The sequence below is a fragment of the Staurois parvus genome, unplaced genomic scaffold (assembly GCF_062004578.1).
Source record: "Staurois parvus isolate SC_StPar_1 unplaced genomic scaffold, SC_StPar_1.0 ptg000361l, whole genome shotgun sequence".
NCBI classification, from domain to species: domain Eukaryota; kingdom Metazoa; phylum Chordata; class Amphibia; order Anura; family Ranidae; genus Staurois; species Staurois parvus.
The window spans coordinates 4,770,109-4,787,680 of record NW_028318157.1 but is presented as its reverse complement, the minus strand read 5'-3'; positions in this window follow the sequence as shown (position 1 = coordinate 4,787,680).

The following is a 17,572-nucleotide window of genomic DNA, read 5'->3' as shown; positions in this document are numbered from 1 at the left end:
GTCCCACTGAGTTTGGTGCCAGTGATCTCTGCAAACACACACCGACCACATGTCACTCAACAGAGAGGGAGGGGGATGATCAAAGAGGGGGAGAGAGATCTACAAGATGGAGGATTGGAGCAAAATGGTTGAACCGCGTCCATCTCTGTGGGTACGATTGCTACACCATCCTTCTTATTATAATGCATAAGTTACAGTTTTATTTTTTGACCACAGTTTTCCTTTTCTCTCTGGGAATCATGCCGAACTCTGTCCTCCAGAAACGACTGGACAGTCAACATGTGTGAGCAGACCTAAAATGTGCTCCTTCCTCTCTCACACGCTTAACTTCCTCCACTAATCTTTCCGCTGGTGTTTAGACACTCCGACCAACTTCCTGAGCATTCAAGTTCCTTGCACTGGCCACATGAGACCCTCAGGCCCCTGACAGCACAAACACCTGCCCCAGCAATCTCCTCCCCTCCACTGACCAGCACTCCTTACCTTCTGTCATCTGGCTTTACTCCACATAGAAGCCTGCCCCAATACTTAGCCTGGGGATTTGGCAGAAGACCCCCAGCCATAGAAAGCCATATGCCTCTGCCTGTCCCTGGCTCACCTCTACCCTCACTGACCTAAGCTGCATGCAAACCACAAGCTATTCCTTCCTCTAGCAACTACTACTGGGGGGGGGGGGGGTGACAGACTGCTGCAGCCATCTCCTTCTGCAGCACCCACAGCACCTACACTCCTTATGCTCTCGCCACCCACCACTCCCCCATCCCCCTTATCTCTGCACCCACCCCTAATGCACTGCACATTTTCTTACCACTCAATGCCCCTGTATTGCCCCTTCACTTAGCACCTGCCATGCAAAACACCACATTCACCACCAGCCTCTCCTGTAGCCTCCATTCTCTCATCACCCACCACAGCTGCAACAACCCTCTCAGCACCCACTGTGGTTGAAAACCCCCTTTTCTCACTACTCACCACATCTGCAGCCTGTCAGGGCAGGAGCTGAGGAACGGACAGGCAGGCCTAACAATGTAACGCACTGGCTGACGACAACCACCACCCACAGACCAAAGTCCCTCAGGGCGCGGAGTCTAAGTCCCAGGCTGCCCTTCACCAGGGCCCCTGATGGTGGGGATGGACTTGACGCAGCCAGGAACCAGGTCGCGGCCCCCGAGACACCTCAGCTGCGGTAATGGCCGCCGCCAATGGCGTGTAGCTGGTGGAAGAGACAAAAGAGTAGTCAGACAAGCCGGGGTCAACAACAACAGGACAGAACAGTACAGGACAGCAGACGAGAATCACAGGTCACGAGCCGGGTTCAGCAACAGAGGGTCAGATCAAAGGAGAATACAAAGAATAGTCAAGACAAGCCGAATCAGATACCAGGAGAGTCACGAGAGTCAGAACAGAGTAACAGCAACACAAAGACACAAGACACAAGTGCAAAGAGCATGTGCGGGCCACAGGCTTATATGTCATCAGCCACACCCCTCTGGAGGATGGGCCACAGAAACCTGAAGGCATAAAAGGGCTCCCATCATGCACAGCAGAATCCAAGATGGACACCAGCACATGAAGTAACATAACCACAGGAAAAAGGTAGGACCTTGACACAGCCTCCCTTCTCTCAGCACCCATTGTGCACCTCCTCCAACTTCTCTCACCACCCATCAAGCATTTAGTTCCCCTTCTAGCAGCACCCACCACCTATGCATCCCCCCTCCTCTTACCTGCCTCTCAACACTACACCTATGCATGCCTCCCCCTACACTCTTATTTATATACCTGCATCAAGTACCAAGGATCTCCATCATGCATGATTAAGGGGTCCTGCGAAGGGTCCAAAGTCTCGTTGTTCTTTGTTGTGATGTGATCATTTAATAAAGAGTTGGATCGTAAACGGAGATCCTTGGTGTACTGGTGACATACTTTGTTGTGAGCCATTCTGGTCTCCAGACGGTGGTTGCACATACTTGAATTTTTGAATTTTAAATGTTGGCCTGTTTTTAGTTTGCTACAAATTTTGCCATATATTTGTAGGTAAAGACAACACTCATCCACTATCAAGGTGTGTTTTCAAATATTAACATATGTCTCCAGTATAATGTTAATCTGAAGGGGTAAACAAAAGCAAAATAGTGATGTAGTATGTTAATTACCCTGATATTAGTGTAATTAGGATAAATGAAAAGTAGAAGCGCAAGAGCATGAAATCAAATTACTTGATTAGGATTGCATATACAATGTAGATTAAACTAATCTTGTCACAACTATAATGTATTATAATAAACAATCAGGTAATACACCCTTACAATTAGTACCTGGGCATCCTTACTGTAATTAAAGCAATATACCACATGGGCAATATAAGTTCCCTAGAAATAGTCCATCAAGCAAAGGTATTTTTTTAGCAGATTATATTCTAGGAGACATAGTAAAAGGATTCTAAAAAAGCAAAAATGTGTAAAAATTATTGAATGGATCTGTTTAAAAACTGAAGCTAATCTTGAATTTTTCTCTAGCTTTATTAAGAACAAGGGAAGACTGACAACTCATGAGGCCCCCAGGCAATAGAAGATCATGGGGTCCAGTTTTTTTGGCCACCGTGCAGCAACCATGTTTATGAGGCAACATTCATATAGGAGGGAGAGGCACCAAACTTGGTGACATGCAGTGTGGCAGGAGACTTAAAGCTGGCAACCAAATAAAGGGACCAGGAGCCTCTCCTGGGCAGTTCCACCTTAATAGAATCATGGGCCCCTGGGAAAAGTAGTGCTTTGGGGCCCCTACCAGCGCGCATAGTGCACCATGGCGAACAATGGGCATGTTCAGTGGGTGAGTTTTAAAGGAGGACTGGACAGAATCTGTGTCTGCTGTATACACTGCACACATATACCACAGTTTTTTTACCCACAAAATACTAATTACTGTATGACAATTGACAGTCTCACAGACACTCAGTCAAAATATCATTTGTTTTTATAATAAACATTTCCATTCAATGTTTTTATGCACAAAAAAGGATATTTCTGTCCAACTGGGCATGTCTTACAGAAGAACTTCATTGGGTCATCTACGTACAGTATAATGTGCAGGGATCAGTAGTAAGTAACAAACAAAACAACATATAGAGTGCAGCAGTCAGGATGAGCGCCACGCTCACATCAGAATCCTCACTTACATACGTCCTCAGAATTCTCCCTATATATCACAGTCCGCAGAGTCCCATCTTACATCAAAGCCCCCAGAGTGCCATCTTGCAGCACAACCCCCAGAGTACCACCTTACAGCAGAGCTCCGGAGGTGCCAACTTACAGCACAGCCCCCAGAGTCCCCCTTACATCAGAGCCCCATATTACATCAGAGTGACAACTTGCAGCAGAGTGCCACCTTACAGAAAAGCCCCCCTACATCAGTGTCCCCTTACACACACCTCTTCACCTTGGTCCTTGATGTAGCAGGTGGCTGGCGGAAAGAGGCTTTAAAAAAATCCACTTGGCTCTGAACAGCGTGTGCGCTGCTGTGCTCAGCCTCAGATTGGGCAGTGGGACGTGAATAAAAGCTATGTTTTATGGGTGTCATGAAGTCACTACACAGCTGCACACCCAGACCTGCCCTGCTGCCATAGCTGAGGCCAAGCTCAGCAGTTCACTGTTTGGCTGATTCAGAATGGCAACGGGTGGCTTTTTATGGACATATTTTTCCTGTGGACATGTATGGACAGTTGGCAACTGATCAAGTGGCTTTTTTCCCAACATGTCTGTTCAACAGAAGTCGATTGGTAGATACACACACAGACAGACACACACACACTGCCACTTTTCATCTAAAAATCAGCTTGATCCAACACACTGCTGCTGCCCCCATCTCCTGGCATGCTGGGACCTGAGGTGCCCCAGCAGCTCACAGACACAGGAGGTGGTATAAAGTGAGAGGTTGAGGCTGTCCCTGTGTAATGGTGAGCAGATACTTAGCAGGAAGGTGTAGCAGAGATTGGGGAAGATCTCAGGAGTTCAGAACAGGTCCTACCTCCAAAAGCAGTGCCCGAAGGGTCGGTCCGCCATGATTAAGAATGAATATTTTTTTTTTGCATACATTTAAAAATATATGTGAAGACACACTGCTGCTTCAAGGCACAGGGTTTTCTGCACTGATTGGCTGTATTGAGCCCTGAGGAACATCGAAATTGTTCATTGTACTTCCCTACTTACTGCCCCTCTCGATTACAAATTTTAGTATAGTTTGACTCGCGGCCTTTTTTTGGTATGCTGGCATCATGGGACAGCTTGTTGTAAGCCTGTCACTATAAAGCACATAAAGGTGATTTCCACCCTAAACCAAGTAGGAAAATCAAAGCCACTCTTGAATAATGAAAGAATCATTCAGTTTGCACCTGAATCCCTTGAAGGCTCCTGATTGACAACTGTTTACACAAGTGTTGGCTACACAAAATCCATGTTACTGTTGGTGTGCCACTAGTGCTGTAGATGATGTAATTTACATGAATGGTAGGTATGGCCCAAATGTGCAATGCTACTCATAGGTCAGCACACCACAAAGCTAACCATAATGAACAAGAAAGTGTGTACTGAACTGTTTAGCTAAATATGTTTCCAAGCAAGCAATTTGTGGGTTTGTGCTAGGAGTTGATAAAAAGCACACAAAGGGGGGATTTACTAAAACTGGCATACTCAAAATCTGGTGCAGCTGTACATGGCAGCCAATCAACTTCTAACTTCAGATTGTTCAATTAAGCTTTGCCAATAAGGCCTGGAAGCTGATTGGTTTCTCTGCAGAGCTGCACCAGATTTTTCACTCTCCTGTTTCAGAAAATAACAAATTTATTTATTTTACTGTCAGCATAAGCTCCAGGACATTTTTCTAGCTGGCTGAGCTAAAAGTCCAATTCCAGCTAAAGTTGTTTTTCTTTTTTTTTTTAAATAATTAGTCATTGTCCTCCACAGACTCATCATTAGTCAAATTTCCTCCACACACTCATCTCTCTGCAGTCCAGTGCCAGTCCACTTCCAGCTGAATGATGGCCAGCACTTCCAGTGAGTTCATGAGATCCAGGACCCTTGGGGGTACTTCCTCAAGCCATCCTGGCTTCATGGGACAATGCTGCACATCATTACGTGGCACAGCTCTCTGCAGCATTCATGACCTACCTACTGCTTGAAGAAGTTAAAGAAGAAGAGGACCTGTGAAATCATAAGACTGGACAACGATGCTTTGCAAAACAGTATGTATACAGTGCTTAAAAGAAAACACTCGTAAAAGAACAGAGGGGGTCGAGGGGCATATTTAGAAGGAATTGGGCTGTAAACTGTTCACTCTTTTTGATGGCTGCTTTTTCATATAATGGAGTAGAGAGCAAACATTTGGCAGCTATGCAGGCTACAAAGTTTACCAACTATCCCATAGTATGGCTCATATAATATGAAATAACTCTTGATATCCTCATTAACAGTCCCCCCTAATTACATGCAAATGTGTATTAATGCAAACAGCAAAATACAAATGTGCCATTATTGCATCTATGACTGATTTTATGTTTAAACTTGAACCTTTTACGATACATTTACTACATGAAGCAGACGCACACCCTAAACGTATTGGTATTATCCCTTGAGCTACATATAAAAGTTGTTGAGAACCTGTGGTCTGGTCAATACATACATGATGCTGATAGTGTTCCTGCTATACTATTATGTAACGTGTGTGCAATCTATCACTGAATAATAATTCCACTAATTTTGCTTCAGGAGTATATCATGGGAATGTATAGTCTTTCAAATATTTTTAGAGTGAAGCAGAACCAAATCCTCCTATCCTTTACAGCCAAAGAAGCTTCCTTCTTAGGCAGGGCATACGTGATTCCAATTCCTCCATTCACAACGAATATCCCCCGTCATTTCCACTGAGCTATTGTATTCTGCCAGCTAGGAGACTTATTCGTTGGCAAAGTACAATGATCAGTGTTGCCGGCTATGGCCAACAGCACTGATCATTTGGGGAAAACCCTACAGGCTGGTTGTAGACAAGTCCACCAATAGATAACCTTTTCTACAACCAACTATTCCATACATGGATCATAATTCAGCTGATCACTGCTGAACTGGACAAATTTGTAACCACGTATGGCCGGTTTAAGCCTCTGTTTGATCTGAAGTTGCCACAGAACTGTGCATGTGATCAGTCATGACACCAGCCATCTGATGACTGACAATTCAGCTAAAAGTCAAACCAAATGTAACAGTTATCATTTACTGCATGCCTTGGATATAACTGTTTTGAGTATGCTTTTGAGATGGGTTTAGTTATGCTCTAACAAGCAAAAGTGACCAGTTTTATGTAAATAATCTCGTCAACATGTCTTCGTGTTTTAATACTCTTCTTTCTGGTATAGTATACAATTATATATGCATTTGGGGGAGCTATATTTGATCCTTACAAACAATACTCTTCCCCCTGCACAGTGGTTGTGTTTTACTGCTCTTTGCCATAATGAAAGTCAAAGAACTGGACAACTTATAATAAATAATACACTCTGTGTCTGATTGATATCGTATCTCAACAAGTTGTTATAACAAAAAGTAGTTGTACTGAGAGTCCCCTCTCATGGTTTATCATCTTATGGTTTTTTACAATACAAATATGGAAAAAAAGTTTGTAAAAATGTGAATGTCATATAAAAAAAACCTGTACAGTAAATTGTGCAATTATTACACTAAATATGCGCTTGCTGAAATACACCGTGCATTCTCTTTACAGTTCTGTCTAAACACATCTCTGTGCCACCACTATTTGCTGGGACACTTAGAAGATATTTTCCAGCAATTTCATTCATGTTAGCTTGTCAAGGATTACAGGATTACAGATTTTCCTACATGTCATAAAGATAGATAAAAGACTTGACAGAAAGCTCACACTTCCAGGATGTGAACCCAATACAGACTACTACAGTAATAGGCAGGCAGATTTAGAAATGCTATAGATGATTAACCGTTTCAATACCGTGCAATTTTACACCTTCCTGCCCAGGCCATTTTTCAGGTTTCAGCGCTCTCACACTTTGAATGACAATTGCGCGGTCATACAACATTGTACCCAAACTAAAATTTTATAATTTTCTTCACACAACTAGAGCTTTTCTGTTGGTGGTATTTAATCACCGCTGGGGTTTTTATTTTTTGCTAAATTAACAAAAAAAGACCAAAAATTTTGAAAAAAAAACACATTTTTCTTTGTTTCTGTTATAAACGTTTACAAATAAATAATTGTTCTTCATAAATTTAGGCCGAGATGTATTCTGCTACATGTCTTTGGTGAAAATAACCCAAATTAGGATGTATTTTTTAGTTTGTAGGAAAGTTATAGAGTTCACAAACTATGGCATAGATCTGAATATTGATCAATCCTGAAGTACTGACAGCCAATCTAATTTCTTGAGGTCCAAGAATGTCAGAATAGTACAGATATCCCCAAATGACCCCTTTTTGCAGAGTAGACAGTCCGACGTACTTCATAAGAGGCATGGCGAGTTTTTTGAAGTTGTATTTTGTCATAATTTTTCCGAAAATGAAAAAATTAAAAAAGTTATTTTCACTATTTTTTTTTTACATACTGTCACCAGTGCAGTACAGCGTCATCATATAACTGGCATGGTGGTGAACAGGGACACTGACTGGTGAAAGTATGAAAAAAAAATATATATATTTTTTTTAATTTAAATTTTTTTTTATTATATTTAATTTCTTATTACATTTTTTTTAGTTTTTTTTTTCATATTTTACTATGACCAAAGTAGTACAATGTTACCATAGTAACATTGTACTACTTTGGGGAAGTGATCAGTATTTTTTTTTTTTTTTTTTTTTACACACAATTTGCTTATAGCAAAGAATTACTTTGCTATAAGCAAGCATTTACCTGAATGAAATCGATTCATTCAGCTTTTTTTTTTTTTTTTGTGCTTAGCTGTGATTTGGTCACAGCTAATCACATGACATGTGCATGTGATTAGCTGTGACCATTCACAGCTAAGCACTAGTATACAATGGATGGCATCATGAATGAAGCCATCCATTGTATACAACTGTCATGTGACCTGCTGTGATTGGTCACAGCAGGTCACATGGTACCAGCAACGGGAGCCGGTACTCGGATCTGTCATCGGCCGTGTCCGAGGTGCACGGCCGGTGACAGATCGCACTGCTGCGCCGCTCTGCATTAGCGCAAACTGCGCATGTGCGGGAGCACGCCAAATGGCGTGCACCCGGAGTGCAGAGACACTTTTGAAGCCACCAAACGGCCATTGGCCGGGCGGCAAATGGTTAAAGACATGTCCACATGAAATGCATGTTATCCAGGATGGACACTAATTGATTCACCCTCTGATTTCAGATATCTTTCTGGGGATCTAGTGTTAAAGGAAAAGTGCACTTTTAGTAATATGTTACATATTACACCCATATTCAACCCCCCCCCCCTCATTGATCCTCCATTGCTGGGACAAACATAGATTTATATTCAGACAAAAAATATTTAATGCTATCCATTGTGTACTATTGTGTTCATCTCTGTGATTGGTCACTGTGATCTCTGTTATTAGTCCAGACAGGACCAATTACAGCCTATGTGCCATATGATTAGCTGTGACCAATCACAGCTAACAATAGTAAATACTGAATGGATCAATAGTAGTAAAATTCACTGGTATAGGCAATCATAAAGTATAATTTAAAAAAATCATGTTCAATTCCCCAGAATAGTACAGTGTTACTATGGTAACACTGTGTTGCGCTGGTCACAGTATGTTAAAAAAAAAAAAAAAAGAAAAAAAAAGAAAAATAATGTAATAAATAAGAAAAAAATGTTTAAAACATTGGAAAAAAATATTTTTTTTGCATACTGTCACCAGTCAGTATCCCCAATACCTACCACACCAGTTATATGATGACGATGTACTGCACTGGTGACATTATGTAAAAAAAACAACAATTTTTAAAAATGTATTCATTTTCCAAAAAATTGTGAGAAAAAAATTTCAACTTCAAAAAACTTGCCATGCCTCTTACTAAATACCTTGGACTGCCTACTTTCCAAAAATGTCATTTGAGGGTTATTCGTACTGTTCTGGCATTTTCCGGCCTCAAGAAAAGAGATAGGCCATCAGTACATCAGGATTGATCAATTTTCACATACTGTATATATCCCATATTTTGTGGAATCTATAACTTTCTTACAGACTAAATAATATACACTAATTTGGATTATTTTCACCCAAAAAAATGTAGCAGAATACATTTTGGCCTATGAAGAACGATTACTTATTTGCAAAATGTTATAACAGAAACACAGAAAAACGTTTTCCGGTCTTTTTTGTTTGTTTAGCAAAATACAATTTTAAACCCAGTGGTGATCAAAGAAGGACAAGCTCTACTTGTGTGAAAAAAATGATAAAAAATTTGATATGGGTACTGAGTTGCATGAGCACACAGTTGTCATTCAAAGTGCTACAATGCTGAAAGCTGAAAATTGGTCTGGGCAGGAAGAGGGTGAAAGTGCCGGGTATTGAAGTGGTTAAATAGATTTTATTTTAACATAGGTTAATAGAATTGTTTTAATTGCACATTTATTTTGCAGCACTATCCAGCTTGAAATGATGTAATTCTATGTAATTAGGGAGTGTGTTCTCTTTTTCACAGAGTTGAATACTGTGGCGACAGGTGTTTTTCTGCAATGTAAAACATCTCTCACCGCAAGGACACACAGGAAACAATTGTTTTCTGTGTCTCATTCACACTGCAATGCAATAGCTGCAATAAAATACAGACATGTTGCATTTTATCACAGTATACCATGCTGAATCATTCGGCAATGAACAGCAATGTAGCACATTGCACTGCTGTACATTGCCGTTAATGAAGTGAAGTGAAAAAAAAAAAAAAAAAAAAAAAAAAGCGATCCATGTGATGCGCGGAATCGTGCACCACACTGTCCCCTACTGCATTTGGGAGCAGAGAGCTGCCGGAGCGGTGAATCAGCCTTTAAAGAAGGGATAGAGCAGTTTTCTGTTCCCTGTTTTAGAGTCATTATACTTCTTCACTACCACTGTTTCTGTAATGTAAAACAAATGAAAGAATCAGCAATAAAAGCAATAAAAGCAGCATTTACCCAAAATAAAAAATGTCATATATTGCAGTTTACCAGTCATTGCTTGTGGTGGCTGCTTCAGTTTTCTTTCCTTCGGCTTTTCTTCCCTCTCTTTTCACCTGGTGATCTGGCTGGTAACATACCTTCTGTAGTAGAGTGCCCCCACTTTGGATAAATGAGCACAGGGGGCACCTTTGGACAGAAGCATTGTCAGTCTGGGGGGGTGTTAGTTATACTAGCAGATTTAGACACACTAACACATTGAAGCCAAATTCCAGCTATTATAAGCAGTTAAGGAAAACAGTTGTTTTACTTTTTGGGATAAAAGGTTTTATAAATAAATAAATAAATAGAAGCTGATCATTGTTAGCACTCCTGTCAATGTTAAATGGCTTGTCTCACCTCTGTAACTAATACATTCTGCAGGAGAGCTTGTTCTTTTGAAAAGAACAACAGACTTACTGCCTGGATCACCAGATGAAATGAGAAGAAAGAAAGCCTAGCAAAGAAAACAAATGTAGCCATCACATCTAAGAATTGTTAAACTGCAATATAATAAATGTTTGCTTTTGGTTTTAAAAGGGTGTAAAACCTAAACTTATTTTTCTTTAGCTTTGGAGAGAGTGGAGAAAGATTAGAACCCCTGGCAGGTTCCACTGCAACGTAGGACTGTGTCAGAGGGATTTTCCCTCCTTTACTCTAACTGTGATATCATTTTTACCGGACAATAAATGTTATGGAAGGCTAGAACCCTCATAAATGTTTTCTTTCTGTATATGTCCCTCTTGCAGATATTCTTTCACTTGCTGTCTAGGGAAACCATCATAACAGTGAAAGTAAAGCCTGTTTCAATTGGACAGCCAGGGCACAGTAAAAACAGGCAGCTGTGGTTTTACCACCCCCGGCCGCCCACCTAAGGAATAAACAACAGCCAGAAGAGTCTGTTCAAAGGCTGCAGCTGTGACCCATTTAGCATGGCCTGTCTAGTTGACAAGCTGCACTGCCTGTCAAACTTGGCCATTCAAGTCAATAGGGCTGCACTGCAACCGTGAACCAATCTAATATTATTTATTTCAGGTACTTACATAGCGGCATCAATTTACATACACATTATACATTCACATCAGTCCCTGCCCTCAACCAGCAATCTGAGGTCCCTAACTCACATTCATACATACACATACTAGGGACAATTTAGACAGGAATCAGATAACCTATAAGCATGTCTTTGGAATGTGGGAGGAAACTCACAGAGGCAAAGGGAGAAAATACAAACTCTAAGCAGGTAGTGCCATGCTTGGGATATGAACCGATGACCCTAGTGTTACCAGCTGGAAGTGTTAACCACTTAGCCACTGTGCTGCCCAAATGTCTGGTTTGTGGTTGGGGAACATTTGGCTCATGATAAACAGTCTTTTAAAAATACACAGCATTTAGGAGGCAAGAAGATCAAGCTCTGAAAACTGTTCAACCACTGATCACTTTTTAAAGTTTATCAGTAACCCAATAACCCAGTAACAAATTTGCATGTTCCCAAGTCTTTTCTGGCAATTGCCCCGCAGCCAGGCAAACACACACAGTTACTCCATTGGCTTAATAAACAGTCTAGGGCAGGGGTAGGCAACCTGCAGCTCTCTAGCTGTTGTTGAACTACATTTCCCATGAGGCATTGCAACATTACAAAAAACTGACAGTTACAGCTATGACATGAAGAGGCATGATGGAACTTGTAGTCCTGCAACAGCTGGAGAGCCTCAGGTTGCCTGATTTTCTGATGCTTTAATAAAGGTTGAACTTGGATAGGAGTGGGAAGTGGTGGGGCACTCCAATAAATCCTAGTAATAAACATGAGAACAACTGAACTTGCTTCTTAGAACAGAGTGCAGTCCCTGTATGAGCAGATGTTGGAAAGGATCTGCAGTAGCAGTATTGAGGAGGTTAAATCTTCCTCAGTGGACAGTCCAAGCAAAGTCCCTTCACAAAGAATTAGACTATGCTCTACTAGACACATCTCCTTGGCAAACATTCATCTGACCTTCTAACACAGGAGGGGTGTGTGGGGTTTAGCTCAAGTGGGGGATCTCCTTCCCTGGGAAAAAGGTAGACCGCACAGCAGGCTTTCGTCAAAATCTGACTGGTTGTCGGTTTTATTTAAAAGGTTTGCAGAAAATATCAAAAATAAACAAAACATCAAAATAAACCCTTGCCATCCAGGCACTAACTAAACAGAAGACGTTTCCTCTCTCAGAGGTGAAGGGCTTCTCCCTGTCACCCAAAACAAAACAAAAGCAAACCTTTTCTTGTAGGTATAGTGTACGTACACACACAGCTCTCTCAGAATACCTCTGAGTCCCAGGCCACGAGCGACTCCTTGCTCCAGCCCTGCCCTTTTTATATCACCTGTTGGTGGTCCTCAGTGGAGCCCAAACTCTGGTCCGGAACCACCTCTGCCATTGTGGCCCCGAAAACCCGGAGTGGACTCCACCTTACACCTCACAGTATGACCTCATGCGAGGTGACACATATCGTCCATCCATCACTTTGCCGTTCATACTGTCACATATCCCCCCCCTCTGCTCAAGCCCCTGCGGCTGAGCAACTGTCCCAACCAGGCAATGGACCCGGGAGAGGGCATCTACATTGGTTTGCAGTTTCCCCGCTCTGTGTTCCACCGTAAATCTGAACGCTTGTAGCGCAAGAAACCACCTTGTCACTCGGCTATTTTTCTCCTGGTTATCGCACATCCATTTGAGCGGGGCATGATCAGTAACCAACTTGAACTGTCTTTCTAACAGGTAATATTTCAGGGCCTCCAAGGCCCATTTGATGGCCAAACCTTCCTTCTCCACAATGGCATAGTTTCTCTCATGTTTGTTGAGCTTTCTACTTAGGAAGACCACGGGGTGCTCCTCCCCATCTCTGATTTGGGACAGCACAGCACCTAGTCCCACGTCAGAGGCATCAGTCTGTACCACAAACTCTGTTGTGAAATCGGGGGTCACAAGCACAGGTTGGGCACAGAGAGCTTGTTTCAGCCTTTGAAATGCGGTCTCCGCCTCAGGATTCCACTTAATCATGACCGACCCCCTGCCTTTTGTCAGATCTGTAAGTGGGGCTGCAATGGTGGCAAAATTGGGGATATACCACCTGTAGTATCCTGTGATCCCAAGAAATGCCCGGACTTGCTTTTTATTTACCGGTTGGGGCCACTTTTGAATTGCCTCGATTTTATTTATCTGAGGCCTAATGAGACCTCGACCAATAATGTAGCCAAGATATTTGGCCTCCTCCAAGCCTATGGCACACTTTTTGGGGTTGGCGGTAAGATCTGCTTCCCTCAGCGAATCTACTACCGCTTGCAAGCGGGACAAATGAGACTCCCAGTCTGGACTGTGGATGACGACATCGTCCAAATAGGCAGCTGCATATTGGCAATGTGGTCTTAGCGTTTTGTCCATCATTCGTTGGAATGATGCCGGAGCACCATGTAAACCAAACGGCATCCGCTTATACTGAAAGGACCCCTCGGGGGTAGAGAATGCCGTCTTTTCTTTTGCAGCTTCCATTAAAGGAATCTGCCAATAGCCTTTGGTTAAATCTAAGGTGGTTATGTACCGAGCTGTTCCCAACCTGTCAATGAGCTCATCCACCCGAGGCATCGGGTACGCATCAAACTTAGACACACTGTTCAGTTTCCTGAAATCATTACAGAAACAAATTGTTCCATCTGGTTTTGGGACCAACACTATGGGACTCGACCACTCACTTTGAGATTCCTCAATCACTCCCAACTCTAACATGTCCTTTATTTCCTTTGCCACCGCTTCCCGCCTGGCCTCGGGGATTCTATAGGGCTTGACATTTACGCGGACCCCGGGCTGGGTAACTTTGTCATGCTGTATGACAGTCGTCAGTCCAGGTAGGTGAGAGAAGAAATCTCCATTTTTCCTCACAAACTCCTTAACATCATTTTGTTGGGCTACTGACAAGGTTTCCGTTATAGGTACCTGAGGGGCCACGGGAACCACGTCCTTTTGGGGGCTTGGTACTGCCAACAAACTTTCCCTGTCTTTCCAAGGTTTTAAGAGATTAACATGATAGATTTGTTCGGGTTACCTTTTTCCTGGCTGGTAAACTTTATAATTTACTTCCCCCACTTTCTCCCTAATTTTAAAGGGACCTTGCCACTTTGCGAGGAATTTACTTTCTACGGTGGGGACTAGCACCAGCACTCTATCCCCAGGGTTGAAGGTACGGATCCTGGCACCCCGGTTATAAACCCTTCTCTGGACCTCCTGGGCTTGCTCCATGTGTTCCCGAACAAGTGGCATGACAGCTGCGATTCTATCCTGCATCTGTGAGATATGCTCGATGACACTTCTATAGGGCGTGGACTCTGTCTCCCAGGTTTCTTTGGCAACATCTAGCAATCCCCTGGGATGTCTACCATACAGTAATTCAAAAGGTGAATATCCTGTAGATGCCTGAGGTACTTCTCATATAGCAAACATGAGATATGGTAGCAAAAAATCCCAATTTCTCCCATCTTTGTCCACCACCTTTTTTAACATATTCTTAAGGGTCTTGTTAAACCTTTCCACAAGCCCATCGGTTTGTGGGTGGTAGACCGAGGTACAGAGATGGGAGATTTTGAACAATTTGCATAACTCTTTCATAACTCTAGACATAAATGGCGTGCCCTGATCCGTTAATAACTCCTTTGGAATACCTAAAAGACTAAACACCCGGACAAGCTCTTTGGCGATATTTTTAGCGGAGGTATTACGCAAAGGGATGGCTTCAGGATAACGGGTGGCATAGTCAAGTATCACCAGTATGTGCTGATGGCCCCGGGCAGACTTTACTACTGGTCCCACTAGGTCCATGCCCACTCTTTCAAACGGTACTTCAATTATGGGTAGAGGTACTAGCGGACTGCGAAAATGGGGTGAGGGCGCAGAATATTGACATTCCGGGCATGACTCACAATGCGCTTTGATGTCTCCATGTAATCCTGGGCAAAAGAATCTCTGGGTTATTCTCTCCTTTGTTTTCTCTACACCCAGGTGTCCACCCATTATATGCCCATGGGCTAAAGCTAGTACCATCCGGCGAAAGGGTTTGGGGACCACTAACTGTTATACCACCTCCTCCCCTTGCTTTACCACTTGGTATAGCAAGTTATTTTTGAGAGCCATGTAGGGAAAAGACACCCCTACATCATTTTCAACTGGTTCACCATCAACCATTTTAATATTTTCTCTGGCTCTATTAAGAGTAAAATCTTTCAGCTGTTATGTACAGAAATTCTCCTTTCTGACCTCCAGGTCAGGCACGACATTCTGTCCACTCCCACTAGAACCCGAGATAATTTCCTGTTCCGTATCCTCAATGTCTGGGGTTGGATCCAACTCCTCCTGCTCCCCAGCCATTACAGAGAAAGGGAAAAGGTCTAAACCTTCCTTGGACACACCCACAGTTTCCCCTTCCACCCTGCCATCAAAGGATTCAGGAGTGAGTTCAGGAGTTTTCAGTGTTTCCCCAGCAGGGGGAGCTCGGTCCTCCTGACTCCCCTCCTTATCCCATAACTTCCAGAAATGGGGAAAATCTCTCCCCAATATGGCTTCATGAAGCAGGGAGGGCACCACTCCCACTGAATGTGTCACAGGGCCCCAGGGAGTATCAATCTCCACCAGAGCAGTCTGGTAATTACGTGTATCACCATGAATACAAATAATCAATCGTGCTAGGGTGTAAGCTTGCAGGGTTTACCAAATCACTTCTGACTAAGGTTACCACACTACCCGAGTCTAGCAGAGCAGTTACTGGCTTTTCATCAATGGCAATCACACACATTTGCTTTTCCATGCGTTTCTGACATGCTGCAGTACATACCACCTGTGCAAAAAGAGACATGCGTTTTCCTAAATAAGCATTTTCACATTGCATAGGTTCATCATTTAAAGGACAGTTTGCAGCAATATGACCTAACGCATGACACCGATAACATTTGATATGTTCAGTACCTAAACCTCTAAACGGCTTTGGGGACCTTCCTGACCTATTTGGCCAGTCTCATTATCTGACACAATAGTCTTATCGTTTTTTTCTGAGCCTTTTGCCCATGGAACAGTCTTACCGGATCTTCTGGATAGTTTTCCACCCCTATTGACATTGGAGTATGGCCCAGGTGAATGAAAAAAGTCCTCAGCGGCTGCATATCTTTCCACCAGGTCCACCAGCTCGTTTGCAGATTTAGGGTCTCCACGGCCGACTCACTTCCTCAAAGTGGCAGGGAGTGCACGTAAATATTGGTCCATGACCACACGCTCCACAATCTGAGGGCCTGACAATACCTCTGGCTGGAGCCACTTTTTAGAGAGATGTATCAAATCGAACATCTGAGATCTGGGTGGTTTGTCAGCCCTGTAATGCCACTGATGCACCCGCTGAGCCCAGACTGCAATGGTGACGCCCAGGCGTGCAAGGACCTCAGCCTTCAGTTTCTCATAGTCCTGGGCATCCCCTGGTTCCAGGTCATAATAGGCTTTTTGGGATTCACCTTTCAAAAATGGTGCAAGCAGTCCTGCCCATTGCTCCTTTTTCCATCCTTCCCAAACAGCAACCCTTTCAAAAGTTGTGAGGTAGGCCTCCACATCATCCGCAGGTGTCATTTTCTGCAAAACATAGCTGGCCCGCGCCATTTTCTGCTCCCCTGGCAGCGGATCTGCAGATTCCTTCTTTAATTCTAACAGGTGTTGGGCCACCTGCTTAAGGAGCTCTCGGTCTGCTTGTTGGGCTTCATGTTGTGCCTGTTGGGCTTCATGTTGTGCCTGTTGGGCTTCATGTTGTGCCTGTTGGGCCTCCGCAAACTGGCGATTTGTCTCCCGTTGTACTGCATTGGCCTGCAGTAAGGCTCTTATTATTTCCTCCATCTTCCCACTTGCTCAGGAAGTTGCCCGCCAAAAAAGGTAGACCGCACAGTAGGCTTTTGTCAAAATCTGACTGGTTGTCAGTTTTATTTAAAAGGTTTGCAGAAAATATCAAAAATAAACAAAACATCAAAATAAACCCTTGCTATCCAGGCACTAACTAAACAGAAGATGTTTCCTCTCTCAGAGGTGAAGGGCTTCTCCCTGTCAACAAAAACAAAACAAAAGCAAACCTTTTCTTGTAGGCATAGTGTACACACAGCTCTCTCAGAATACCTCTCTGAGTCCCAGGCCACGAGCGACTCCTTGCTCCAGCCCTGCCCTTTTTATATCACCTGTTGGTGGTCCTCAGTGGAGCCCAAACTCTGGTCCGGAACCACCTCTGCCATTGTGGCCCCGAAAACCCGGAGTGGACTCCACCTTACACCTCACAGTATGACCTCATGTGAGGTGACACATATCGTCCATCCATCACTTTGCCGTTC